The sequence below is a fragment of the Pan paniscus genome, chromosome 7 (assembly GCF_029289425.2).
Source record: "Pan paniscus chromosome 7, NHGRI_mPanPan1-v2.0_pri, whole genome shotgun sequence".
NCBI classification, from domain to species: domain Eukaryota; kingdom Metazoa; phylum Chordata; class Mammalia; order Primates; family Hominidae; genus Pan; species Pan paniscus.
In genome coordinates this window covers 71,087,334-71,113,563 of record NC_073256.2, presented here as the reverse complement: position 1 = coordinate 71,113,563, position 26,230 = coordinate 71,087,334, and the positions used below count along the sequence as shown (strand labels likewise).

Sequence of the window (26,230 nt, the reverse complement as noted above, 5' to 3'; positions counted from 1 at the left end):
GGTGCAGAGCTGAGTTCAATTCCTGGATAGCCTTGTTAACTTTCTGTCTCATTGATCTGTCTAATGTTGACAGTGGGGTGTTAAAGTCTCCCATTATTATTGTGTGGGAGTCTAAGTCTCTTTGTAGGTCACTAAGGACTTGCTTTATGAATCTGGGTGCTCCTGTATTGGGTGCATATATATTTAGGATAGTTAGTTCTTCTTTTTGAATTGATCCCTTTACCGTTATGTAATGGCCTTGTCTCTTTTGATCTTTGTTGGTTTAAAGTCTGTTTCACCTGAGACTATGATTGCAACCCCTGCCTTTTTTTGTTTTCCATTTGCTTGGTAGATCTTCCTCCATGCCTTTATTTTGAGCCTATGTGTGTCTCTGCATGTGAGATGGGTTTCCTGAATACAGCACACTGATGAGTCTTGACTCTATCCAATTAGCCAGTCTGCGACTTTTAATTGGAGCATTTAGCCCATTTACATTTAAGGTTAGTATTTTTAGGTGTGAATTTGATCCTGTCATTTTGATGTTAGCTGGTTATTTTGCTTGTTAGTTGATGCAGTTTCTTCCTAGCCTTGATGGTCTTTACAATTTGGCATGTTTTTGCAGTGACTGGTACTGGTTTTTCCTTTTCATGTTTAATGCTTCCTTCAGGAGCTCTTTTAGGGCAGGCCTGGTGGTGACAAAATCTCTCAGCATTTGCTTGTGTGTAAAGTATTTTATTTCTCCTTCACTTATGAAGCTTAGTTTGGCTGGATATGAAATTCTGGGTTGAAAATTGTTTTCTTTAAGAATGTTGAATATTGGCCCCCACTCTCTTCTGGCTTGCAGAGTTTCTGCGGAGAGATCCGCTGTTAGTCTGATGGGCTTCCCTTTGAGGGTAACCTGACCTTTCTCTCTGGCTGCCCTTAACATTTTTTCCTTCATTTCAACTTTGGTGAATCTGACAATTATGTGTCTTGGAGTTGCTCTTCTCAAGGAGTATCTTTGTGACATTCTCTGTATTTCCTGAATTTCAATGTTGGCCTGCCTTGCTAGATTGGCGAAGTTCTCCCGGATAATATCCTGCAGAGTGTTTTCCAACTTAGTTCCATTCTCCCCGTCACTTTCAGGTACACCAAGTAGATGTAGATTAGGTCTTTTCACATAGTCCCATATTTCTTGGAGGCTTTGTTTGTTTCTTTGTATTCTTTTTTCTCTAAACTTCTCTTCATGCTTCATATCATTCATTTCATCTTCCATCGCTGATACCCTTTCTTCCAGTTGATCGCATCAGTTACTGAGGCTTGTGCATTCGTCACATAGTTGTTGTGCCTTGGTTTTCAGCTCCATCAGGTCCTTGAAAGACTTCTCTGCATTGGTTATTCTAGTTATCCATTCGTCTAATTTTTTTCAAAGTTTTTAACTTCTTTGCCATTGGTTCGAACTTCCTTCTTTAGCTCAGAGTAGTTTGAAGTTCTGAAGCCTTCCTCTCTCAGCTCGTCAAAATCATTCTCTGTCCAGCTTTGTTCCATTGCTGGTGAGGAGCTGCGTTCCTTTGGAGAAGGAGAGGCGCTCTGATTTTTAGAGTTTCCGGTTTTTCTGCTCTGTTTTTTTCCCCATCTTTGTGGTTTTATCTACCTTGGTCTTTGATCGTGGTGACGTACGGATGGGTTTTTGGTGTGGATGTCCTTTCTGTTTGTTAGTTTTCCTTCTAAAAGTCAGGACCCTCAGCTGCAGATCTGTTGGAGTTTACTGGAGGTCCACTCCAGACCCTGTTTGCCTGGGTATCAGCAGTGGAGGCTGCAGAACAGCAGATATTGGTGAACCGCAAATGCTGCTGCCCGATCATTCCTCTGGAAGTTTTTTCTCAGAGGAGTACCCGGCCGTGTGAGTTGTCAGTCCGCCCCTACTGGGGGGTGCCTTCCAGTTAGGCTACTCGGGGGTCAGGGACCCACTTGAGGAGGCAGGCTGCCTGTTCTCAGATCTCAAGCTGTGTGCTGGGAGAGCCACTACTCTCTTCAAAGCAGTCAGACAGGGACATTTAAGTCTGCAGAGGTTATTGCTGTCTTTTGTTTGTCTGTGCCCTGCCCCAGAGGTGGAGCCTACAGAGGTAGGCAGGCCTCCTTGAGCTGTGGTGGGCTCCACCCAGTTCAAGCTTCCAGGCCACTTTATTTACCTACTCAAGCCTGAGCAATGGCGGGTGCCCCTCCCCTAGCCTCGCTGCCGCCTTGCAGTTTGATCTCAGACTGCTGTGCTAGCAATGAGCAAGGCTCTGTGGGCGTAGTACCCTCTGAGCCATGTGTGGGCTATAATCTCCTGGTGTGCTGTTTGATAAGCCCATTGGAAAAGCACAGTATTAGGGTGGGAGTGACCCGATTTTCCAGGTGCCATCTGTCATCCCTTTCTTTGACTAGGAAAGGGAATTCCCTGACCGCTTGTGCTTCCTGGGTGAGGCAATGCCTCGCCCTGCTTCGGCTCACGCAAGGTGCGCTGCACCCACTGTCCTGCACCCACTATCTGGCACTCCCTAGTGAGATGAACCTGATATCTCAGTTGGAAATGCAGAAATCACCCATCTTCTGTGTCGCTCATGCTGGGAGCTGTAGACTGGAGCTGCTCCTATTCAGCCATCTTGGCTCCACCCTCCCATACTTTTTGATTTTATTTTCTTTGATAAATATCTATTGGTTTCTAAAACAGCCTTATTGATGCATAATTTAAAGCCATAATATCCACTTGTTTTAAGCATATGGTTCAATGATTTTGAGCAAATTTATTCAGTGGCACAACCAGTGTCATAATCCAATTTGAGAATGCTCTATCATTCCAAAATCCTTCATGCCTGTTTGCAGTCCATTCTCACTCCCATCCCGTTTCAGATAGCCACTGATCTGCTTTCTGTTACTGTGGTTTTGCCTTTTTTATTATTTAGAATTTTAGAATTGGAATAATACAATAGGTAGTCTTTGTGTACGGTTTCTTTTATTTGCCAGATTTTTGAGGTTCATTTTATTGTTGTATCTATCAGTTGTTATTCTTTTGTATTGCTGAATAGTATCCAATTGTATAAATATACTATACTTTGTTTATGCATTCACCAGTTGATGGACATTTGGTTTTTTTTTTTCAGTGTTTGGCTATTATGAATAATTCTGCTGGAAATATTTGTGGACAAAACTGTGTGTATACATATTTCATTTCTCTTTAGAAGTTACCTGGGAATGGAATTACTGGGTCATACATTAATATTATTAATATTTAACTTTAAAAAACCCCATCAAACTGTTTTCTAAAGTGACTGTACCATTTTACTTCATCACTAGCAATGGATAAGAGTTCTAGTTTCTTCACATTCATGCCAACACCTGGTATTGTCAATCTTTTTTATTTCAGTCATTATAGTGGGTGTGCACTTTTAATTTACATTTCCCTAGTTACTAAAAGATGTTTAGTATCTTTTCATGAGCTTGTGAGCAATTTCTGTGTATGTGTTTTTGGTTTTTTTTTGGTGAAATGTCTGTTCAAACCTTTTATCTATTTTTATTGAATTATTTGTTATATTATTGAGTTGTAAGAGTTATTGATATATTCTGGACACAAGTCCTTTATTAGATATGTTATCTTCAAATATCTTATTTCAGTCTATGGTTTTCTTTATTTTTCTAAAGTTGGCATTTGAAAAGCAGATTTTTAAAATTTTTATGAAGTTCAATTTCCAATTATATTATTTAATGAGTCACACTTTTGGTATCCAATCAAGTAAAATTTTGCCTAAATTAAGGCTAGGAAGATTTTCTTCTGTGTTTTATTCTAAAGTTTTATAGTTTTAGCTCTTACATTTAGGTCTATGTTCTATTTTGGAGTAGTTTTTATGTCTAATATAAGCCAAGGGTTTATGATCATTTTTTTTCTCATGAATATTCAATTGTTTTAGCATCATTTGTTGAAATCACTCTCCTTTTCTAATGAATTGTCTTGGCCTCTTTGTTAAAACTCAATTGACCATAAAGGTAAGAGTTTATTTCTGGACTCTATATTCTGTTCCTTTGATTTATTTGTCTGTCTTTATTACTCCAATATCATTACACTCTTGATTACTGTAGCTTTATGGTTAGTATCAAAATTAGTCAGTGTGATATGAATAGGAGGTACTAGGTAGAAAAGGGTGGGGTCCCTGGTGAGGTCTCCCCCTCAAGCCTGGACCTGTGACCCAAAGTGAGAACGTGCATTTCTGTTTTCCCCCTTGAATGTTGCCTTTTCCAAAATGACCCTGGCCTGCCCTGCTCCCCATCCTGCACGCATATAAACCCTAGGCTCCACTGGCAGAGGGGCAAAGCAGTGCAGCAGAGAAGGAGAGAAGAGAAGCAGCAGCTTGATGTCAGTGAGAAGCAGCTTGACTTCAGAGGGACAGCTTGACAGTAGGACGTCAGAGAAGAGTTTGTCTGGGGACATTCCCGGCTGAACTCCAGGGGAAGACCACCTTCCCACTCCATTCCCTTTCCAGCTCCCCATCCCACTGAGAACCACTTTCATTGGCAATAAAATCTTCCGCATTTACCATCTTCAATTCTTTCATGCAACCTGACTCCTCCTGGATGCTGGACAAGGTCCCAGGTGTGGGTGCAAATGCTGTCACACTGGCCCTCCACTGAGCTGTCTAATACTTAAGCCATCCACGGATAACAAAACTAAAAGGGCATACTGTAACTCCAGGGGTCATGGGCAACTCCTAGACACTGCCACTGGACCACATGCAGTTCTACTCCTGCTGGTTGCCCAGAAGCACTCATCCTAGCCTCTGCACCTGCTCACCTGCATGCTTCCCCTCCCATGAGGGGTTGAGACCTGTGGGCTGAGTAAACAAGCCAACCCCTTCACAAGTCTCATGAAGGGGTCAAGGGAACTATCTCATTTCAAATATACATTCACCAAATTTGTATTTCTTATTCAAACTGTTTAGGCTATTCTAAGTATTTTGCATTGCCAAATAATTTTTTTTGGATCGGCTTGTCTATGTCTATGGAAAAATGCTCCTGGAATTTTTGTATGGATTGAGTTTCAGCTGTAGATCAATCTGGGGAGGACTGTCATATTAACAATAATGTTTTTCAATCAGTGAGCATGGTACATCTCCTTTCATTTAGATCTTTAAATTTCTCACAGTAACGTTTTATGGTTTTTTTGTGTGTAGTTCTACCTCAGGTTAATGCTAACATAATTCCAGTAAAATACAGCAACTTTAATATAATTCCATTTCTTTCATCTTTTTTGATTATTACCATCATAAATAAATACACACACATATCCATAAACCTAACTGTGTGTGTATGAATATGTAAAACTTTAACAATAAAGTTTTACAATAATTGTTTAAAATGTCTATTTTCAAAAGGAAAGTAAGTGGAAAAGGGGGTCTTTCAATCTACCTACATTTTACCACTTCCCGTGCTCTTCATTTCTCCCCATGAACTTTAGTTTCTGTCTGGGAATGTTTTATTAAGCCTAAGATGCTGGGAATATTTTGTTAATCCTAAAGTTCTTCCTTTAATGCTGCTTCTAGGTCAAATCTTCTAGTAATGCATTTTCTCAGTTTTCATTTACTTGGAAATGTGTTTATTTTGCTTTTATTTTTTGGGGAATAGTTTTGATGGCCACAGAATTCTTGGTTGACAGTTAAAAATATTCAGCAAAGCCGGGCACGGTGGCTCACGCCTATAATCCCAGCACTTTGGGAGGCCAAGGCGGGCAGATCACAAGGTCAGGAGATTGAGACCATCCTGCCTAACACGGTGAAACCCCATCTCTACTAAAAATACAAAAAATTAGCCGGGCGTGGTGGTGGGCGCCTGTAGTCCCAGCTATTCAGGAGGCTGAGGCAGGAGAATGGCGTGAACCTGCGAGGCAGAACTTGCAATAAGCAGAGATCATGCCACTGCACTCCAGCCTGGGTGACAGAGCAAGACTCAGTCTCAAAAAAAAAAAAAAAAAAAAAAAAAAAAAGAAAAAGAAAAAAAAATTCAGCACTTGAATATGTCATTTTACTGCTTCCTGGTCTTCACTGTTTATAATGATAAGTCAGCTATTAATCATATTTTTTTCCATATCTGATGAGTCATTTTTTTCTCTTACTTTTTTCAAGATTTTGTCTTTGTATTTCTATTTCAGTCATTGATTATGATGTGTCTAGGTGTGAATTCTGATACGCTTATCCTATTTGGGGTTTGTGGAGCTTTTAATATTTGTAGACAGCCTTTCATCAAATTTGGAGGATTTTATCTATTATTTTTTCACATAAATTATTTTCCCCTTCCCTTCTCTTTTTTACTTCTGGGACCCTTATTTCACATATGTTGGTAGGCTTAACATTGCCCCACATGCCTCTAATGCTACGTTTATTCAAAAAAAATTGTCTGTACTTTTCAGATTGAGATATTTCTACTGAACTATATTTCAGTTTACTGCTTCTTTCGCCCCTCATCTCAAATTTGCTGTTGATATAACAAGCAAAATCTTCATATTGAAAATACTTTTCAACTCTGGAATTTCTATTTGGTTCTTTTTCACTTCCAATATTTGGGTTCTATTTCTCTGTAAAGATTATTTATGGAATCATAGACATCATGTGTTTCATTAATTATTTGTTTGCCACATACATCATCTAGGTCTACTCTGAGTCAATTTCTTTTTTTCTTTTTCTTTCTTTCTTCTTTTTTTTTTTCAAGATAGAGTTTCACTCTTGTTGCCCAGGCTGGAGTACAATGGCGCAACCTCAGCTCACCGCAACCTCTGCCCCCTGGGTTCAAGTGATTCTCCTGCCTCAGCCTCTCCAGTAGCTGGGATGACAGGCGCACGCCACCAAGCCAGGCTAATTTTGTATTTTTAGTAGAGACAGGGTTTCTCCATGTTGGTCAGGCTGGTCTCGAAATCCCTACCTCAGGTGATCCGCCCGCCTTGGCCTTCCAAAGTGCTGGGATTACAGGTGTGAGCCACTGTGCCCAGCTGCTACTCTGAGTCAATCTCTATTGATTCCTTTTTTTCCTGAGTATGGATCACACTTTCCTAATTATTTGCATGCTTAGTAATTGTTTTGCCCCAAAATGGAAATTTTAGATAATATATTATGGCAACTCTGAATTCTGACTAATTTTTCTGAGGATGTTGTTGTTGATTAAGTAATTTCCATAGATTTAAACTGTATAATCTTTCTTTCCCATGACATGTAGCTATTGAGGTTGTCCCTTTGTCTGCATAACTTAGAGATCAGTCAAGATTTGGCCAGATTTTTCTCAAGCACCTTGAACCCATAAAGCTCCAACCTCCTGATGACTGATCTTTGTGTGGGTCAGGAAGCACATTCAGAGTTCTCCCATTCTCAAGTCTGCCATGGCCTTACTTTCCCACCTGGCTTTCTTGAGTCTCACCTGCACAAATGCATTGGTTATCTGCAAGCCAGAAATGTGTGGTAATCTTATCTAATCCTACTGTGGATGTATCATATCCAGGATCTCGCTAATCAATTTCTTATTGGTCTACCACTTGTAACTGTGATTGTAACCTTGAGCTGGAAAAGCTACAAGTCTTCTTTCTTTTTTTGTTTCCTACTGAGTTTCCACTTTTAGCGAGGAAGGCTATAGTATTTTGACCTATTGCCCAATTGAGTCAGCCCCCTCTAGCACCAAAGTTTATGAATTCCATGTTGAACTTCAGGTTGGTAAAATTACTGTTCTTACTGACTGAGGGGGAGGAAGGATGGAGGTAGTCTTTGCGAAGAGGGCCACAGATTCCTGCTGCTTTTACCTGAAGCTCTATAACATTTTCAAGAACAGCCAGGCGGGCCAGCTGGCTGAGAAGATGGTGTCTGGAGCTTGGGCCGCCGCCGCAGCCGCAGCCGCCGCCGCCGCGGCCGCCGCGGAGCAAACCCGGGGTGTCCAGGGTGCGCGGTCCAGGGCCAGGTCCGGGCCATGAGCGCACAGCCCTCGAGTCCCCGAGCCGCGGAGCCCGCCTGCGCCCCTCTGGCCGCCCAGCGTCCCTCCCCATGGCGCGCATCACAGACTACTTCCTGCTGGTGGCATTCAGGCCGCACACGCGCGGAAGTGGGAAAGGCCAGGGCCAGATTCTGCAGTTCTTCCCGGAGAAGGACTGGGAGGCCAACCCATTCCCCCAGCTGTTTTGCCATTCCAGCGGGTGGCAACTGTGTCCCGAGGGGAATCCACCGACCTTCTTTGTTGCTGTCCTCACCGACATCAACTCTGGGCGCCACTACTGTGCTGCTTGACCTTCTGGGAGCAGGAAATGACACGCGCTAAGGATGCCACAGAGTGGGAGGAAGAGGAGGATGAGGGAGGCCAGACGTACCTGTCGCCCACAGAGCCTGCCCATCTGCCCAGATGTTTGCTCCAAAGACGCTGGTACCTGTGTCGCGACTTGACCATGCGGAGGTGTTCAGTAACAGCCTCGGCCTCATCTATGCCATCCACGTGGAGGGCCTGAATGTGTTCCCAGGGAACGTAATTGGGAACCTGCTGACGTGCACCGTGCCCCTGGCTGGGGGCTAGCAGAGGACGATTTCTTTGGGGGCTGGTGACCGGCAGGTCATCCAGACTCCACTGGCCGACTCCCTGCCCATCAGCAGCTGCAGCGTGGCCTGCTCTTCTGCCAGCTGGGCATCACCAACGTGCTGTCTTTGTTCTGTACCGCCCTCATGGAGCACGAGGTTCTCTTCCTGTCCCGGAGCTACCAGCAGCTCACCGATGCCTGCAGGAGCCTCCTGGCATTGCTGTTTCCTCTCAGATACAGCTTCACCTATGTGCCCACCCTGCCGGCTCAGCTGCTGGAGGTCCTCAGCACACCCACGCCCTTCATAATCGGGGTCAATGCGGCCTTCCAGGCAGAGACCCAGGAGCTGCTAGACGTGATTGTAGCTGATCTGGTTGGAGAGACGGTGACCATCCCTGAGTGTGTGCACATTCCACCCTTGCTAGAGCCACTGCAGAGTCAGACGCACAGTGTTCTAAGAATGGTCCTGGACCTGGAGCTGGAGTTGGTTGACCTCGCCTTCCCTCCACCCATGACGTCCCCCTCCTCCTTGAATATGCAGGACAAAGAGCTGCGGCTCTTCGATCAGCTGCTGCAGGGCTATCTCTGGTGCCTGCAAGTCGTGTGCATTCACCCGGAGCCTGTCATCCGCTTCCATAAGGCAGCCTTCCTGGGCCAGCGTGGGCTGGTGGAGGACGATTTCCTGATTAATGTGCTGGAGGGCATGGCCTTTGCTCTCTTTGTGTTGGAGTGTGGGGTCCCGTACTGCCCCATGGACCTGTTTGATGAGTTAGTGGCCCACGAGGTGGCACGGAGGTGGGTGGATGAGAACCACCCCCAGTAAGTCCTGCATCACATCCAAGAACTGGCAGAGCAGCTCTACAAGAACAAGAACCTGTACTCAGACTTGGCGATGCACAAGATGCAGAGGCCGGGTGACAGCAGCCGCCTGAGATGGGCGCCCCGGCCCTTCCCCTGGCTGGATGAGGGCGCCATGCAGTGGATCGTGGACCAGGCTGAGGCCAAGATGCAAGGTGCACCCCTAGCCATGAAGGCTGCGAGGAGGACCACAGGGCCCTCAGGGCCCCGCATGACTGCCATACCGGACGGGTGCAGCAGGCTGCAGGTCAAGAGCCCAGGACAGCTGGAGGTCGTGGGCAACTGCATCTCCCACGTGTTTGAGGGGAAGATGCTTGAGGCCAAGAAGCTGCTCCTAGCTGTGCTGAGCCCCCTGAAGGGGCGAGCTGCCTGCCACTGCCTCATCCGGGAACTGTACCTGCATGTGGAACAGAACTGGGCAGTCCTGGACCACCAGCAGTTTGACTTTGTCATCAGTATAATGAACTGCTGCCTGCAGGACTGCACTTCTCTGGACAAGCATGGCATCTCGGCTGCTCTGCTGCCTCTGGTCACAGCCTTCCTGGAAGCTGAGCCGAGGGGTGTTGTAGTTCTCTTACAGCTCTGTGCAGGAGCACGTGGTGTGGAGCATGCCACAGTTCTGGGAGGCCGTGTTCTACTGGGACATGCAGACTCATATCTGGGTCCTTTACCTGGAGCCCACCGAGGACCAGGCCCCAGCCCAGGAGGTTGGGGAGGCACCTTCCCAGGAGGATGAGAGAGCGCTCTGCCCTAGAAGTGGCTTCTGAGCAGCAGTGCCTGTGGCCATCCCTGAGCGGTGAGAAGCAGCAGGAGCTGATGCAGAAGGAGGAGAGCACAGTGTTCAGCCAGGCCATCCACTATGCCAACTGCGTGAGCTACCTCCTGCTGCCTCTGGACAGCAGCAAGAGCCGCCTGCTTCAGGAGTGCCCAGGCTGGGTGACCTGGAGAGCACCAGCAACAGCCTGGTCCCCAACAGCGTGGCTGGCAGTGTGGCTGAGAGCTATGACACGGGGAGCGGCTTTGAGGACAGAGAGACCTGCAATGTAGCTGGGGCTGTGGTCCGCTTCATCAACCGCTTTGTGGACAAGGTCTGCACAGAGAGTGGGGTCACCAGTGACCACCTCAAGGGGCTGCATGTCATGGTGCCAGACATCGTCCAGATAAACATTGAGACCCTGGAGGCGGTGCAGTGGGAGAACCGGAGGCTGATGCCCATCCAGAAATCCAAGCTATTGAGGCTGCGCCTGCTGTCTGGTGAGGAGTGTGTGCTGGATGGCCTGCGCATCTACCTGCCACCAGATAGGCGTGAGGAGGGTGCGGGGGCGGGCAGTGCGGGGTGGCCAGCACTGCTCCCAGCTGAGGGCGCCGTCTTCCTCACTACGCACCGGGTCATCTTCACGGGGATGCTCACAGACCCCCTGGTGGGGGAGAAGGTGGTGTTCCGCTCCTTGCCGGTGGCCGCGCTGACCAAGGAGAAATGCATCAGCATCCAGACTCCTGTGGATCAGCTATTGCCGGACGGGCTGCAGCTGCGCTCCTGCACATTCCAGCTGCTGAAAATGGCCTTTGATTAGGAAGTGGGGTCTGACAGTGCCGAGCTCTTCCGCAAGCAGCTGCATAAGCTGCGGTACACACCGGATGTCAGGGCCACCTTCTCCTTCACCCTGGGCTCTACCTACACACCCGGCCAGCCACCCTGAGTCACCAAGAACAAGGGTCCTTCCCTCAGAACCCTGTCCTGGAACCTGGTTAAGAACGTCAAGAAGACCATCGGGCGGCAGCATGTCACTCGCAAGAAGTACAACCCCCACTCAGCTAGGAGCACTGGGCCCAGCCGCCCTCTGAGGACCAGGAAGAGGAGATCTCAGTGTCGGAAGAGCTGGAGCCCAGCACGCTGACCCCGTCCTCAGCCTTGAAGCTCCCCGACCGCATGACCATGAGCAGCCTCCTGGTGGAAAGGGCTTGCTGCCGCGACTATCAGTGCCTTGGCCTGGGCCCCCTGAGCAGCCGCCTGAGCCGGGCCAAGTCTGAATCCTTCCGCATTTCTCTGGTCAACCGCATGTATGCCATCTACCGCAGGTACCCGGGGCTGCTGATCGTGCCCCAGAGTGTCCAGGACAACGCCCTGCAGCGCGTGTCCTACTGCTACCGCCAGAACCGCTTCACCGTTGTCTGCTGGCGCATCCGGCGGTCCAAGGCAGTACTGCTGCATTCTGGGGACCTGTACGGCATAGGTGTCGTCGGACTCTTTAAGGCCCAGAACGCACCTTCTCCAGGCCAGTTCCAGGCAGACTCGAGTAGCCTGGAGCAGGAGAAGTACCTGCAGGCTGTTGTCAGTTCCATGCCCCGCTACTCCAGTGCGTCCGGAGGCAACACACTTAGCGGCTTCTCCTCAGCCCACGTGGGGAGTCACATTGGCAGCCCCAGAGCCAGGGTCACCACTCTGTCCAACCCCATGGCGGCGGCATCCAGACTGACTGCAACCCGAGGTAAGTGGGGGCAGTGTCTGGACCTGTGGGAGCAGCAGTGGGCTTGGTGCCAATGTGGGCTCCCTGCTAGCTGGCAGAGACGCGATGGCCCCACCCCAGGCCAACGGGTGTCCCCCGGCCCCCGACCCGGGCTTCCTATGGCCACAGCAAGCAGCCCTCTACATCCTCGGGGACAAAGGCCAGCTCAAGAATGTGCGGCCGGACCCCCTGCAGCAGTGAGAGCTGGTGCCCATTAAGGTATTCCAGGCGCGGCAGGTGAAGGCTAGCTTCAAGAAGCTGCTGAAGGCATGTGTCCTGGGCTGCCCTACTGCTGAGCCCAGCCTAGCCTCCTTCCTGCGCTTGCTGGAGGACTCGGAGTGGCTGATTCAGATCCACAAGCTGCTGCAGGTGTCGGTGCTGGGAGCGGGGAGCTCCTGGACTCAAGTTCCTCCGTGCTGATGGGCCTGGAGGACGGCTGGGACATCACCACCCATGTGGTATCCTTGGTGCAGCTGTTCTCAGACCCCTTCTACTGCACGCTGGAGGGGTTCCGCCTGCTGGTGGAGAAGGAGTGGCTGTCCTTCAGTCATCGCTTCAGCCACGGGGGAGCCCACATTCTGGCTGGACAGAGCAGCGGCTTCACACTATCTTCCTGTAGTTCTTGGACTGCCTACACCAGGTCCACCTGCAGTTCCCCATGGAGTTTGAGTTCAGCCAGTTCTATCTCAAGTTCCTCGGCTACCACCACGTGTCTCGCTGTTTCCAGACCTTCCTGCTGGACTCTGACTATGAGCACATTGAGCTGGGGCTGCTGTACGAGGAGAAGGGGCAGCGCAGGAGCCAGCTGCCTTGCAGGTCTCTGTGTGGACCGGATGAGCAAGAGGACAGCCATGTTCCACAACTACATGAATGCACCCGAGGACACAGAGGTCCTGCGGCCCTACAGCAACGTGTCCAACCTGAAAGTGTAGGACTTCTGCACTGAGGAGATGCTGGCTGAGGGCCCTCCCTATGACTGGGAACTGGCTCGGGGGCCCCCTGAGCTCTTGAGGAAGAACGGTTTGACGGAGGCGCTCCCCAGAGCAGGTGCTGTGTGGTGTGGCCCTGCTACCACAGCTGCCCCCGAGCCCAGCCTGACGCCATCTCACGCCTGCAGAGGTTGGAGACAGAGCTGAGCCGACCCGCTAAGCGCTGGAAGGACACCTGGGACCACGCGAAGGCTGCACGGTGCCTTGAAGCCCGGCCAGATGGACGTGGCACCCCTAGCTCCCTCCTACTGTCCACCGCACCTCACCACCGCTGCTCGCTGGGTATGTACCTGCAGGAGGAACCCGTGGGCTCCACCTTGAGCCTCAGCCTGGAGAGTGACCAGAATAGAGGCTCGACCGCATCTGGCTCCCGCCAGGCTGCCTGCGGCAGCACCAGCACCCTTACAGCCAGTTCCAGACAGCTGAGAGTGAGAACAGGTCCTACGATGGCACTCTGTACAAGAAGGGGGCCTTCATGAAGCCTTGGAAGGCCCGCTGGTTCATGTTAGATAAGACCAAGCACCAGCTACGCTACTATGACCACCGTGTGGACACTGAGTGCAAGGGTGTCATCGACCTGGTGGAGGTGGAGGCTGTGGCACCTGGCATGGCCACCATGGGCGCCCCTTAAGAGCGTGGATGAGAAGGCCTTCTTTGACATGAAGACAACGCCTCGCGTTTACGACTTTTGTGCCCAGGACGTGCCCTCAGCCCAGCAGTGGGTGGACCGGATCCAGAGCTGACTGTCGGACGCCTGAGCCTCCCGGCCTTGCCTGGCTGCTCTGCTTCCAGTCGTTACCGACTACTAGGGGTGGGCAGGGCAGCCCTGGCCATGTTTACAGCCCCGGCTCGGCCCTCGGCAGTAGTGAAGCCCCGAGCCCCCAGCACTTGTGTGTACAGCCCTAGTCCCTGCCCCACCCTGCCCGGCCAGCCCTAACTTATTTCGGTGTCACAGCTGAGCACCGTGCGGGGAGGTGGCCAACGTACAGCCCGCAATGGGCCTGTAAATAGTCCAGCCAGCTGGCTGCAGGCGAATTGTTTCTAGAACCAGAGTCTATATAAAGAGAGAATGAATGCAAAATAAAATAAAATAAATAAATAAATAAATAAATAAATAAATAAATAAATCTAGAATAAATATCTCAATTTGTTATCACCTTTGGTCAATTTTCGACAATTTTATATGTTTTTTTTTTTTAACCTGAGAGGATTTGCTAATCTCTTAATACCACCATGACTAAAAGTTCAAGTCATTTACTATTTATTTAATAAGTCATAACACTGGATTTTAGGGCTACTGGAAGAGTGCAATGCAAAATGCTCTTTTAGATATGTAAGGCCTCAATCACAGAGCTACAGGCAGTTGCTTATCCTTCCAGTAACACTCTCTTTATTTTTCTTTATTTGTAATAATTTTCTTTTTTTGTATACATGGCTGTCTTGACTGGTTCACCATGGTTCTTTACGAAGCTACGAATAGACATAATGCACAAAATGTGGTTTCTAGCTTCATCCCTGTTCTATGAAGCAAAGCTTCAGCCTACCAGGTTGACTACTGCATTTTAGTTGATTATTGTTATGTAGGGCATGTGGGAGATCTTTAGTGGGAGAGATAAATAGTGGGCAGGAAACCAGAAAACCAAGGATTATAATAACCTTACTAAAGAGTAGAAACCCACTAAGAGAAAAATAAATAAAATGTGCTAGTTAGCAAACTCCACCTGCAGCCTCTTCCCCAAACCACATTTTCCTCACTGATTAAAACCATCTCACTTATGAGCTAGACATTACGCAGATGTGCAGATTTTGGCTTAATTAATCAAAATCCAGTAGCATGGGTTTGCCTGGATTCATTCTGATTGCAAAAATCCCTTCAATCAGTGACTTGTAAAATAAATGTTCAGATTTTCAAGACTAAGCTTTGTTTTTCATAAAGTGTTTTTCATTTCATTGATTGGTACTTGTGCACACCGCATCTTGTTCTCTGGCTAGAAGTCCAGGTGTATGGGAAGAAGAGCGCTTTATTGAGTCACTCTTTTCCAGAGCAGTGACTATTTTATATGAATAAAATGAAGTTTAATAAATTGCCAGGCTTATGAATAGAAACTTATAAAGCATAGAAGAGGAAATCGATTCCTGGCAACCTAAAAATATACCAAAGAAAGAAAGAAAAAACTGCAAAATCGTACAAGCTTGGCTGTTCCCACTTTTGCTGTTCTTTTTAGCAAACTTGACAGGCAGTTTGCTTGCCAGAAAGCTTTGTAACTGGGGCTGACTCAATCTCAGGAGTGAGGGTGGGGGCTCAGTGTCATTCACTCGCCTACTGACATCATATCAAAGTATTTGACAGACACAATTTACTGTGAGAGGTTAATGTTACGTTCCTTTAAAACGAATGGTTTAATAAACCAAACATCAAAACTGTCTTAAAGAAGTCTCAAATTCCCCAGTCTCAGACTTCTAATTCTTCAGCTAGAAAGAAAAGGAATTTATGGGCTGTCCCTTAAAATTCTACAGGTTAGAAAATACAGTACTCTAAAAATGAAGTTCTCAAGAAAAAATGTCTTGCCTGAATTTTATTGCAATCTTTAACAGAACTGCTGGTGATTAGCGGTTTCTTTTCTGTGAAGGGGAGACTACAGGGCTGTCTATTATATAGTAGTGGACATATATCATTTCATGGTACTCCACAAACTTTCAATGAAAGAATAATGATAATAGTAGATAGTGACACTAACATAGCTGTACAAAACAGTGTAAAAGAATCAAAACACTTGTTGAATGGAAACTTTACTTCCACCCCTGTTATTATGTGGGGTTTTTCCTTTCTTTCTTAGCCAACCTTTTTGAAAAGCTAGTCTGTGTGTGTTATCTTCCCTTTCTCCCCTCTCAAGGGAGCCGTAGGGTCCAACTACCAAGAGCCCTAGGGTGCATCTACCTTCTGTGATCTCAACTTTGGAATGATGCACGGATTTGGCTCTCACTTTCTATCTAATTTATTAAGAAGTCATATCCTCTTTTCAGTCTTGCCACATAGAATGGTTTCTAATATTCTTTTGTGCTCACCTACCTTTTAATTATCAGCACATTCCTAGAGTTAGCTTTGATGGTTTCTTGGCTGGCAGATCATAAAGGTCCTGTCCAGATCACTGGTTCACCATCTAGATCTGTGTATTTTTACTATTAGTTGCTTCATTCCTCACTCCTAACCTCTGCTTTTTTTTTTTTCCCCCAATCAGGTAGGCTATACCATCATTTCAAACAAAAATCGGGTGAAAGATAGGACTAAGTTACTTCTCTAGGGTTAATGAATTTTTCCCTATCCAATTTTTCTAAAAAGAGGGATTGAGGTTTTTGACAATAAACATACATTTGGGGCAGGCACTATTGCTTTTCTGTAAGGGTTTGCTCTTTGAAGACTATCTTCCACTCTGCAAACGCCCATTGACCTAAGTGGCTATTTCCTTGGATAACTGCAGGAATCTCTTTCAGAAGATACTGCCTGGCAAAAGTTTTGCTTGTCATTGCGTAGGTATTTGTCTGATGGTGAAAACATAAAGCCACTGTCCCCTCAACTTTATTGGGTAAGCTGGTCGCAATGGAACTACTACTGATCCCCTCTTGAAATTGGTCAGTTAGCCGGGCACAGTAGCTCACGCCTGTAATCCCAGCACTTTGGGAGGCCGAGGTGGGCAGATCTCCTGAGCTCAGGAGTTCAAGACCAGCCTGGGCAACATGGTGAAACCTCATCTCTACTAAAATACAGCAACAAAAAAATTGGCCAGGACTGGTGACCTGTAATCCCAGCTACTCAGGAGGCTGAGCCTGGAGAATCACTTGAACCCTGGAGATGGAGGTTGCAGTGAGCTGAGATTGCACCACTGCACTTTAGCTTGGGCTACAAAGTGAGATTCTGTGTCAAAAAAAAAAAAAGAAAAAAAAAGAAATCGGTCAGTTAAAGTTTTTGATTCATCTCCCAGTGCCAAAACCCTGGCAGAATGGCTGTGCCTGCTGAGGTTGAGCCCGTGTTATGCACATTGTAACATGTGGATAAAAGCTCCAAGGTTAGTTTGCGCTGGGCCAGGTACCTCCACATGATGGTTGAGTTGAACTTTCAGCATAGCTTTTTTCTGCCTTCATGGGAATAACGCTATAGTTTCAGGGTGGGGGCTGAGCTAAGTATTGGAGTGGAGTGAGGCAGGAGGACAAAGTGCAGCAGCAAACAGGCTGCAGGTTGGGAACAGTAATCTCTCATTGGCTCACTCCATCAATCAGCCCTTCAGACAGAAATGGCTCACACAGCACAAGGAGATTTTTCTTTGGAAGATTCTCAGAAGTATGCAGTCGGAGGCCTTTTCTGTTAGGAGATTTGGCTTATGCAGCTGGCATTGCTGACAGCATGGCAGCCTATTTAGCAAGGCTTCGTACTGAACACCTGTGTACATGAATAACAATGCCTGAAATAACCTTGTTGCTACTCTTACTGTGGTAACCTTTACTCTTACAATTGTTTTTCTCATTCTCTCAAAGGCTTTTTGTGTATGGTGGAGGAGGGACAGACTGTATCTTCTGATTTGACTAGGGGCAATAGTGCCCAATCAGCAGGCTAAGTGGGAAGGATCCCACCCTAATCTCCCGCCCTAGACAGCACATGCTCTGAGAAACCACTTCTATCTGTTCATGGTCTAAAAACTTACCCTAGCAGACATAATTTCAGGCCAGAAATTTTTAACTCTGATTTCTAGGGCCTTTTCTCTTAGGGAGAAAATATTTTGCAAGTTTTCCTTAGTTCAGGAAAACTCTCATATTAATGGGGCAGACATATTCATATAGTCAATTAATATAAAATTAAATACATATAAAATAATCAAAGTATAGTGCCCTTCTGTAATTTGCCTCTCCCACCCAACATTGTGTTTTAAACATTCATACATGTGGCCGGGCACGGTGGCTCACACCTGTAATCCCAGCACTTTGGGAGGCTGAGGCAGGTGGATCACGAGGTCAGGAGATCGAGACCATCCTGGCTAACACAGTGAAACGCCGTCTCTACTAAAAATACAAAAAATTAGCCAGGTGTGGTGGTGGGCACCTGTAGTCCCAGTTACTAGGGAGGCTGAGGCAGGAGAATGGCATGAACCCGGGAGGCGGAGCTTGCAGTGAGCCGAGATCGCACCACTGCGCTCCAGCCTGGGCAACAGAGGGAGACTCTGTCTCAAAACAAAAACAAAAACAAAAACAAAAAAACAAAATTCATACATATCAATATAGCTGTGGTTTATTCATTTTCATGGCAGTGTAGGATTTCATGATATGACTATATCACAATTTTTATTTTTCCTTTTTACAATCAATGGACATCTAGGTTGTTTTGCCATAATTATAGATAATGCTGCTATGAATCATCTTGTATTTATATAGTGATGTGTGTGTAAGAATTCTCTAGTGCATATGCATAGAAATAGAATTGCTGAGTTTTGGGGCTGTGTATATTAAACTTTAATAGATGATGCCAAATTATTTTCTAAAGTGATAGTACATAAAATACATAAAGTAACATACATTCCCATTAGCAGTACACAAGAGTTCCTGTCACTACTCATACTAACCAACCCTTGGCATTGTGTAACTTTTAAATTTTCAACTTGCTGAAAATGATTTTGATGTATATTCCCATGATTGCTGAAATGCTTGAGCACATTTTTGCAAAGTTTATTAGTAATTTGTACTTCCTCTTCTGTGAAATGCCCAAATCATTCACCTTTTTAATTGATTATTAAAAATTCTTTACATATTCTAGATACTAATCCTTTGCCAATTATATTTCCTGGAAATATCTATTGTTTATCTACTTCTCTTTCCCGTTTTGTGAAGTCTTTTGATGAAAGAAAAAGTACTCATTTTTAATGTAGTTGAATTTATTAATAACTCTCTGTATGGTTTTCATTTTCTGTAATTTTAAGAGAGATTAATCCATATCCTGAGTTTGCTTCCTATACTTTCTCTTAATGGTTTTAACATTTCGCTTTTCATATTTTATTTCCACATTCATCTGAAATTACTTTTGTTTTGTATTATGAGGCAGGAGTCTTTTTTTTTCTTTTTTGTTTTTTGTTTTTGGAGACAGTCTGGCTCTGTTGCCCAGGCTGGAGTACAGTGGTGCCATCTCAGCTCCCTGCAACCTCCACCTCCCAGGTTCAAGTGATTCTTGTGCCTCAGCCTCCTGAGTAGCTGGTACTACAGGTGTGTGCCATTATGCCTGGCTAATTTTCATATTTTTGGTAGAGACAGGGCTTTGCCATGTTGGCCAAGCTGGTCTCAAATTCCTGAGCTCAAGTGATCCACCCTCCTTGGCTTCTCAAAGTGTTGGAATTACAGGTGTGAGCCCCTGTGCCTGACCCATTTTGATTTTTTCTTTTTTTTCTTTTTTCTTTTCTTTTTTTTTTTTGAGACGGAGTTTTACTCTGTCACCAGGCTAGAGTGCAGTGGCACAATCTCAGCTCACTGAAACCTCCGCCTCCTGGGTTCAAGTGATTCCCCTGCCTCAGTCTCCCGAGTACCTGGGACTACAGGCACAGGCCACCATGCCCGGCTGTTTTTTGTATTTTAGTAGAGATGGGGTTTCACCTTGTTGGCCAGGATGGTTTCGATCTCCTGACCTCATGATCCATCTGCCTCGGCCTCCCAAAGTGCTGGGCTTACAGGTGTGAGCCACTGCTCCACGCCTTTTTTTTTTTTTTAATGTAACTGATTATAAATTTACAAACAAACAGTATTGTTTCTTTCTTCCTAATCCCTATGTCTCTTGCTCTTAAGGATTTTTTAAACAACCTCAATCATTGAACAGGACCTTTGCTGTGGAATTTTAAAAAAATCATTCATGGTTGTTGAATTTTATCAGAAGTTTTTCTGCATCTATTGAGATGTGCCTCCATTAATTTGTTAATGTGGATATTATACAGTAATATATATTCAAATGTATTAACCTGATGCTGGCCTTTGGCTCTTATTGTACATTGCAGTATTCAGTTTATTAATATTCATTTATAATTTCTGTGTCCATGTTCATAGGAAACATGTCCTGTAATTTTTATTTCTTAGAATTCCTTTGCTGTTTTATATATCAGTATTATACTAGCATGATAAATTAGTTGTGTAGTATTCACTTTCTTACCTATAAAAAGTCTGTTAAAGTTTATAGAATTCACTTGTAAAACCAAATGAGACTGATGTCTTTTTAGAAAGATTTGAATGTAGTGATTAATGTTCTTGTGATTATGGAACATTTAGGCTTTCCATTGCCCTTTTTAATTGAGACATATTTTATATACTATTACATTCACCTATTTAAAGTGTACAATTCAGTGTTGTCCAAATTCCAGAACATTTTCATCACCCCCTGCAAAAAAACCCACATTTCTATTAGCAGTCACTCCCCATGCCTCTTTCTCTCTAGCCCATTGCAACCACTAATCTACCTTCTGTGTCTTGGATTTTCCTATTCTGGACAATTCATATAAATGGAATCATATAACGTTTGATATTTTGTGTCTGGTTTCTTTCACTTAGCATGATGGTTTCCTGGTTTATCCATGTAGCATTTATTAGTACTTCATTCCTTTAAGGCTAAGTAATATTTTGTTGCATGGCTATACTATGTTTGATTCATTCACTCATCAATCCACAGATGCTTGGTTTTTTCTATTTTTGGCTGTTATGAATAATGCACTTTAATGTACAAATTTTTCTGAAACGTATGTGTTCAAATCTCTTGGGCGTATATCTAGGAATGGGATTGCTGGCTCGTGTGGTGCCTCTGTGTTTAGCTTTTTGAGGAACTGTGTTTCAAACTGTTTTCCAAAACAACTGCACCAGGTGACACTCCCAGCATTAATATTTGATGGTTCCAATGTGTTCACATCCTTCTCAACACTTGTTAGGGTCTATCTTTTTGGTCTTAGCCATCCTACTGAGTATAAAGTGGTATCTATTTCATTTTGAATCAGCTTTTATAATATGTATTTTTCCAGAACTTTGTCCAATTCAACCAAGTTTTCAAATTTTTAGGCATAAAGTTATTAGTAATATCTTTTCTTCAGCAAATATATTAATGCCCTTTTTTATTTCTTTTTAAAATTTGTGCTTTCCTCTTAAATTTTTGATCATCATTGTTAGGTATTGATCCATTTGTTATTATTTTCAAAGAAAAAAATTTTTGTTAATCTTTTGTATTGTGTCTTTCCATTTTACTTATTTCTGTTTTCATAATTATAATCTCATTTTTTTCATTTTCTTTGGGCTTATTATTTTCTATTTTAACCTCCTAATTTGATACCAAACTCACTAACTTTGAGTCTTTCTTCTTTTTCCAATATATTATTTTTAAACTTATTGTTTTCTTCTAAACACTGTTTTAGCTATACCTCATAAGTAATAATATATCATGCCTTTATTGCATTTCATCCAAATTATTTTTCAATTTACTTTATGCTCTATACTTCGATTCATGATTTCTGTTTGTTTTGAGAATTATGCCTTTTAACTGACCAATGCTTATTAAGTTATATATTTTTTAATTAATTTATAACTTCAGAATGTTGTAGTCAAAGAAATGTATCTGTGTGAAACCAACTCTGAAATATATTGAGACTTGGTTTAGGGTCCAGAATTTGGTCTGTTGTCATAAATGATCCGTGCATTACTCTAGAATAACATGTATTATGAAGTTGAGTGCAATGTTCCCCATATGTCCATTGTTAGATCAAGCTTAAAAAATGCATTTTTCAAATATTCTATATACTTCCTCATTTTATCTACTTAATCTATTATTTACTGAGAGCTGTGTTAAAATTTGTCAATTTCTCCTCATATTTCTGAAAATCTTTGCCTTTTATATTTTGTTGGTATATTATTAAATGCCTGTAAGTTTAGAACTGTTATATTTTCCTGGTGATTTATTTATTTTTAATTGTAATTACCTTCTATCACTGACAATGTGCTGTACTTTATTTTTTTATGTTTTTTCTTGAGACAGGGTCTTACCCTGTCACCCAGGCTGTAGTGCAGTAGTCCAATCACAGTTCACTGCATCCTCAACCTCCCAAGCTTAACTGATCCTCCCACCTCAGCTTCCAGAGTAGCTAGGACTACAGGCATCCACCAGCATGCCTGGCTAATTTTAAACATTTTTTTTTTTTTTTTTTTTTTTTTGTAGAGATGAGGTGTCATTGTGTTGTCCAGGCTGGTATCAAGCTTTTGGGATCAAGCTTCTGGGCTCAAGCAATCTTCCTGCCACAGCTCCGCAAAGTATTGGGATTACGGGCATGAGCCACCGTGACTAGCTGTGTTGTATTTGACAGCTTCTATTTATTCCTGATACTTGAATAATTGTACCAGCTATCTTATTTTAATCATATTTTTACCTTTTAATCTTTTTGAATCCTTAGGTTTTAGGATCATTATTATTGTTATTGTAGATGTAGAAAGAGCCTAATTGCTCTCATGTTTTAATTGTGATTATAGTTCCTTTACAATCATTGTTATTTTCAATATATTTATATCTATCTCTACTATATAATTTACGTTTTATGTTTGCCCACTCTTTTGGGCTCTTGTTTTCTGCTCTTCTTGTCATCCCTTTGACTGATTAATGTATCCCTGATTCCATTTTTCTTGCTGCTAGTTTGGAAGTTATACACTCTATTTGTATTCTTTTAGAGATTGTCTTAGAAATCTTCATGTGCATATTTAACCTAAGGTCTAAATCAGAATATTTGCCCACCTCCCAAATAATTCCCACATCATAACTCCTTTTAAGTCTGATCATTCTGTCCAGATTAATATGCTATTATTTTTGGAGGAATTTATATCTATTTTAAATTCTAACTCTCCCTAAATTAGACTTTTTAAAATTGTTTTAATACCATTACTCTTTGCTTAGATTTACCTACACAGTAATCTTCTCTCATCCCTGCACCCACTGAATTCCTTCTTGCATCTTCTACCTTTTTTATAGAATCATTCTACTTGGAGTTCAACATATTTTATGTTTCTTTAGTAAAGGTCTGTTAATATTAAATTTTCTGTTCTGTTTTATGAAAATATATTTCATTCTTGTAACTAAAACATACTATTTTCTGGATACACACTTCTAGGCTGATAGTTTTTTAAAATCTCTCCACACTTTGAGGATACTATTCTGACATCATCTAACTTCCATTTCTGTTCTTGAGAGCCTAGCTGTTAGTAACAAAACTCATTTCTTTGTAAAAATCTGGCTTCATCCTTCTCTGCACCCTACAGCTCCCTATATTCCTCTATTTATCTTTGTTTTTTTGGTGTCCTGCAGCTTCACGCTACTATGTCTACTTAAGGATTAACTTGATTTATTCTTGTTAAGATTAATTAGGCTTCTTGAGTATGAAGATAGACATCTTTAATCAACTCTAAAAAATTCTTAGCTATTACCTCTTCAAATATAGCCTATCTCTAATTTCCTTTATTTTATTTTTCTGGAAGTACAATTAAATATATGTTAACCCTTTTTACTCTATCATCTATGTATTTTGACATTAAAAATATTTTATATGTCTTTGTCTCTTTGTGCTGCATTTCTTCAGATTTGTCTTCCACTTCACCTATTACTTCTTTGGCTATATCTAATCTGCTGTTTAATCTACACATACAAATTTTATTTTAGTTTTTCAATGTTTTGCTTTCAGAAATTGTATTTGTCCCTGCTCTAACTGATTGCCTCTTATTCTTGCACCATGCTTTCATTTCTTTATTTAAAATACTTATTTTATATTTGAATCTAATAGATCCAGTATCCGCTGACTTTGCCAATCTGTTGCTGAGGTCTTCTGCCTCACACTCATGGTGGTCTGTTCCCTTTAGAGAATTTTGTCTCTTTAGAGAATTCCCTGTTTAGAGAATTCCCTGTTTAGAGAATTTTGATTGGGAAGGAGCTCATCTTCTTTGGGACTTTATACGTGGGCATTATTTGAGGCATGGATTTAATGTGCATTTTTCAAAGAGTATTTGTTTGGTTCTGATGGGTGCTTGGGGATAAAAATCAACCCATGGTACATTCAATTACGTTTTTAGCTTGAAGATTCTAAGGTCACACAAGTAATGTGAACTTAAGACACATGTCCATGTCAGAGTGAGCAGGTAGTTGGAAATTCTCACAAAAGACATTTTAATTTTATTTACTTCTGTACTCAGAGTCTAGGCTGAATTACGCAAGGTCCCTATGCAAGACTGTTTCCTTCATTTCCAACCCCTCACCCCCGTCCTAGTTTTCCCACACTTTGAGGTTCTGGCTTTATGTAGGTATTTCAGATTGGTCTCCTGCATTACTTGGGCTCATTAAAACTCAGTTTCTCTGTCAATAGAAATGAGCAGATGCTCTCCAAGTGAAAGCTAGTGTCATACTTGTTGCTCCAGATAGTGCTTTCCTGTTGTTTATAGCGTCTCTTGTCCTTATGTTCCTGCCAACTCAGCTATGTCTCAATATTTTAAGATATATTTTATATAACATTTTATGAGTTTTCGTACCAGAGGGTTTTCTTTCTTTATATAATAAGCCATATTGTCAGGCATAGAAGATCACCAATTTCTTCTTTAAATTGACTTAGGCAGTCTCATTTCTTGGCATCTTCTTTTATAAGTCTCTCTCTCTTTTTTTTTTTTTCGAGATGGAGTCTTGCTCTGTCACCCAGGCTGGAGTGCAGTGGCACAATCTCGGCTCACTGCTACCTCCACCTCTCAGGTTGAAGCAATTCTCCTGCGTCAGCCTCCTGAGTAGCTGGGATTACAGGTGCTCACCACCACGCCCGGCTCATTTTTGTATTTTTTTTTAATAGAGACGGGGTTTCACCATGTTGGCCAGGATGGTTTCGAACTCCTGACCTTGTGATCTGCCCGCCTTGGCCTCCCAAAGTGCTGGGATTACAGGCATGAGCTACCACAATCCTCTCTTTGTGTTTTATCTCTTATTTCCATATTTTCGTAATCTTCAGGCCAGGAAGAAGCCTATTATGAGTCATTATCCCTGAGCATGCAAGGCTATTTCAGTGCATTTCTCTAGGTGTTCCCCTTTGAATTGAATTGGGACTTAGTTAACTTTTTTTTTTTATCTGGTAATGTGTTCCTAGAGCCCTGCTCATTGAGTCTCAAGCCACCCTCTCTTGCTCTTACAGGGACTCTGGCTGTTACATCTTCCTTCATGATTGCTTCCAGAACCTTTTCAGTTTTAATCTATTCATCTTGTTTCTGCCTGTTCCTACTTTCTTTCTTCTTCTTCTTCTTTTTTTTTTTTTTTTGTTTGTTTGTTTGTTTGTTTGGAGGACCTGCACAGGCTCTAACTCCCTTGAAGGGGTGTAGCTGGGGTCTCACCCAATTCCCTAGTTTCTTTAAAAGATGGCCATGATTATTTACACTGCTGCTTTTTCTGCTTTTTGCAGCTCACTCAATGTTTCCTTTTAGAAATTTCTTATTCTTGTTGTTCACATATCTAAATCACCATTGCCAGTCTGTGAGCCACATGCAAAACAAGAGCAGTCTGATTTCAGAGCCCATATCTATACCAGTATGCAACACTTCCTCCCAATAAATAAAACTATGTATGTAGAGTAACTAGCATTGTGCAGCTTACACAGTGAGCACTCAATGAGTGTTTGCTACCTCTCCTTATATCATTCACATTCTCAGATCCATATGATTTTTGGGGAACTGGTGGGGTTTTTAACCACGGGACTCTAACACTGACCATGTAGGTAGCTAGGAACATAATTAGAATGAGGGAAGTCTTGGACTCATGTTATAAACCCTTGAGAGTAGGTCAGAATCCCTAGACTGTCAGCTGTATCTCTACTTAACCCTGATTCAAAAATCACAGGTAAACTTCTAAATCTGATTTGGGGTAGAAACCTCCTCCCTTAATATTGAAAATTGAGGCCAGGCACAGTGGCTCATGCCTGTAATCCCAGCATTTTGAGGCCAAGGAACGTAGATCACTTGAGGTCAGGAGTTCGAGATCAGCTTTGCCAACATGGTGAAAAATAAAAATAAATTAAAAAGAATAAAATAAAAAAGATAGAAAATTGAATAAGCAGTTTGCTAAAGTCATCTCTTGATTCAGTTTGGATATGAGATTATTAATACTTTTATGCAGAAATTATTTCCTTAACAAAAACATTTAAAAATTAGTTTACTATGAAGAACACATATTCAATCTCTGTGTTGAATTCTGAATAGGAACGGCAAATCCCGTACCTTTTAAAACATAGATTTCCTTGTTTAGAAAACTCGATAGGGCAGAACTAACAATGGAAGTAACAAAA

At 43.4% G+C, this 26,230-nt stretch overlaps 1 protein-coding gene and 1 pseudogene across 3 annotated transcripts in view; one reads left to right on the top strand and one right to left on the bottom strand.

Moving 5' to 3' along the window:
• The window catches only part of XKR4 (XK related 4), a 441,254-nt gene that overhangs the window by 80,189 nt on the left and 334,835 nt on the right, over positions 1–26,230 (bottom strand). The gene's annotated exons all lie outside the window — the stretch shown is intronic.
• LOC100968289 (myotubularin-related protein 5-like) lies at positions 261–13,642 on the top strand (annotated as a pseudogene).